The following is a 3,783-nucleotide window of genomic DNA, read 5'->3' on the forward strand; positions in this document are numbered from 1 at the left end:
AGAATACCCCGAGGAAGCAGCCGAGGCTGGGAATGTCAGAATAGCCATATCAGGTGATGGGTTGAATCCATATGGTATGTCGTCCAATCCATACAGCTGCTAGCCCGTGTTTGTAATTCCGCTCAATCTTCCTCCCGGTGCCCTAATGCAACGCAAGACCATGTTCTTGTCGCTCATCATTCCAGGGCCTGATTATCCGGGGAAGCAATTGGGTGTGTTTATGCAACCACTGGTGGATGCGTTGCACCATTCTTGGTACTTTCCGACGTTGACATATGACCGGGATCTGTAGAGAAATTTCTTGATGAAAGTTTGGTTGCACTATTGCATGCATGACTTTCCCGGCTATGCTCTATTCTGCGGATGGTGTACAAGTGGGAAGATGCCATGCCCAGTGTGCATGCAGGCTCTGCGAATGATTTGGCTGAGTAAGGGTGGCAAGTATGTAGCCTTTGACCTGCATCGATAGTTCCTCCCTCCAGACCATCCAGACAGGGAAGACAAGAAGTTATTTACGAAAGGTCGAGTTGTTCATGAAGTAACCGAGATTCCAAAATTTTCGGGGGCAGATGTTCTTACTCAGCTAAAAGCTCTCCAGCCTAAAGTCAAAGGCAAAGCCAAAGCCAAAGCCAAAGGCTTCGAGAGATATGGTGAGATGCACAACTGGACTCACATAACCCCCTTCTCGCAGCTTCCCTATTTCAAGGACCTCAAACTTCCTTACAATATCGATGTGATGCACACCGAAAAGAATGTGGCAGAGTCCCTTTTCCACACGATCCTCAACATTCCTGATAAGACGAAGGATAACGTTAAAGCTAGAGCCGATCAACAGAGAATTTGTGATAGACCACGTCTGAACATGAAGCCTCCCACAGGCGGTCGAAAAAACTGGTTCAAGCCAGATGCTGACTTTGTCCTTAAACCGCCAGAAAAAAAGGAAGTACTTATCTGGCTGAAACACATTTTGAAGTTCACCGATGGTTATGCATCGAATATAAGTAAGGGGGTCAATCTTTCAACGGGCAAAGTGACCGGCCTGAAGAGTCATGACTACCATGTATGGATTGAGCGGATAATGCCGGTGATGGTTCGAGGCTATGTCCCCAAGCATGTCTGGCGAGTGCTTGCCGAGCTAAGCCATTTCTTCCGCACGCTCTGTGCTAAAGAAGTAAGTAAAGACGTGATTGAAAAATTGCATAAGAAGGCACCGGAGTTGATAGTCAAGCTAGAGAAGATCTTTCCGCCAGGCTTCTTTACACCGATGACACATCTCATTCTACACCTCGCGAACGAGGTATTGTTGGGCGGGCCTGTGCAGAATCGCTGGCAGTACGGCCCTGAGAGACAGAACAAGCATCTCCGACAGAAATGTGGAAACAAAGCTAAGATTGAAGCTTCCATAGCTGAGGCAGTTATCCTAGAGGAGGTGTCAGACCTCAGGACATCATACTTTCCAGACCACGTTCCCCATCTGCATAACAAGGTGCCTCGATACAATATAGAAGAGCCGAAGTATCAACCCAGGCTACATCTATTCAACGCGCAAGGTGGGAGGACTGGGGCCTCGAAACCTTATAACATGCCACGACAAGAGTGGGAGGACCTCGTGTTCTATATCTTGCACAACATCAAGGAAGTTGAGGAAGTGTGGATGAGATAATACCACTACACCAATCCTTTATGTCTTCCACATCATCATGTTCTATGTTCACTTAGTCCCGGTCTAACACCGCATTTCTTTTTTCTAGTGATTTCGTTCAAGAGGAATGGACGGGAATGCATCCTCCTACTAAGGCGGAGGCACTTACTCTTCTCCGTCATGGAAACCCTGGACGTAAAAATTTTGTTGCTTGGTTCATGGAGAAAGTAATTTTCCACACTCCCTATTAAATAACTAGTTCAACATTTATTAGTTAACTAATACACGCAACAATTTCAATTATACTTGTAGGGAAAAGATCCGAACATATCTATGGATGATGAATTGAGATGGGTTTCCATGGGTTTTGACCCTGCCGTCATGACATGTAAAAAGTATGATGTGAATGGGTATCGCTTCCATACAGAGGAGCACCAGAACAGCTGGCCTGATCCCAAAAATATAAATACCGGAGTGTACACCCCCGGTCAAAATTCAGTAGACTACTACGGAAGGGTACAAAATATATACAAGATTCAATTCCACCACGGGCGCGAGACCCTAAGTCTGCCTGTGTTCAAATGTCGATGGTTCGATCCGCGGGAGGGTGTAAAACATACGCCTTCCATTGGTTTGGTCGAAGTTAAACCATCAACCGTCTATGCCGGAGCCGATCTCTTCATTGCAGCTACCCAAGCTACACAAGTATATTATCTGCCTTACCCATGGCAGAAAGAGTACCTAAAGGGTTGGGAAGTTGTGTTCAAGGTGTCGCCACATGGTAAGCTACGGAACCCGAATGAAGACGATTACTACAACATTAACCCCATGACATACGAGGGAGTGCTCTATCAAGAGCAACCTGATGATGATGATGTGGTTAGAAACGATGACGCTAGACCATTGGGTGATGATGATGTGGATCTAAACGACGATGATGCACGGAATGATGGTGAGACCATTGTCAATGAAAATGACATACTTATGCTAGAAAAGTTAAACAAAGACGCTGACGACGAGGAAGAGCCTCCACCTCCGTCAGACAACGAAGATGATATGATTGATAGTGATGATGAGACGGACCGAGAAAGAGGTTACAACAGTGATGATTCATATGGTTTCTAGCAGATGTACGTTTCAAGTCTTTTTTTCTATAGTTTAGGAATATGCCTTTTATGCATTTTTATTAATGTGTTTATTATCATGCCTTTTCCTTCATTTTATTAATTTACTAATTGCTTATTCTCTTTTTAATGCAGGTTCGTGGAACATGGGCAAGGGGAAGGCCGACGGCGTGGGTTTCCTACGCAAGGTCGCCGGCCTGCCTAGTCGGAGTGGTCGAGCACGTAATCCCCCCCCCCCCGGCTACTTGACGATGACTCCTCATAGGGAGGTCGAGGGAGAGGTGCCCCTAGAGGAGGAGGGGGCGGGGGGAGAGCCTCTAGAGGGCGAGGTGGTGGGAAGAGAGCCACTACAGGGGGTCGCGGCCAGAAAGAGCGCACCCTCACCGACTTAGGGGTGTTGCCTTCGAGGCCCTCCTCTAGTGAGGTACCCTCCTCTGGCGAGGAGGAGGAGGAGGACAAGGCAGGCGAGGAGGAGGAGGAGGTTCGGGATGGGGCCGAGGAGGAGGTGGAGGAGGAGGACGAGGAGGAGGAGGATGAGGAGGAGGTTGGGGAGGGGGAGGCAGTCGAGGAGGAGGGTGGTGGCGGGGATGATGGTGGTGGCGGGGATGATGGTGGTGGCGGGGAGGGGGTTGACAACAAGGGGTGGCTGCGTGGTAACGCAAAGCTACCAAAGCAGGTTCCTGCTACTGAGGAGCAGAAGTGGCTCATTGAGCCCACGGGGAAAGAGTAAGTGCCACTTTATAATAATTTCATTATTTTGCTTGTCACATGCTCATTCCGGTTGTTATTTATTTTGCTTGTCACATGCTAATAGTTCATTCTTTTGCAGCAACTGGATATATTCTAAAGGGGTCCGTATTCCCAACGGCCTCATCACCGTCTTGCTGAAGTTACACTGGCCGGGGTTGTACTGTCCGGATCCAGTCAGGCAGCCGGACCATCGGGTCTTGGCCACGAGCTGGGAGCACTGGGAAGCGGCCCTCCACGCGGACCATGGGACCCATGCCAAGGCCGTGA

Source organism: Triticum aestivum, chromosome 3B, assembly GCF_018294505.1.
Source record: "Triticum aestivum cultivar Chinese Spring chromosome 3B, IWGSC CS RefSeq v2.1, whole genome shotgun sequence".
Taxonomy (NCBI): Eukaryota; Viridiplantae; Streptophyta; class Magnoliopsida; order Poales; family Poaceae; genus Triticum; species Triticum aestivum.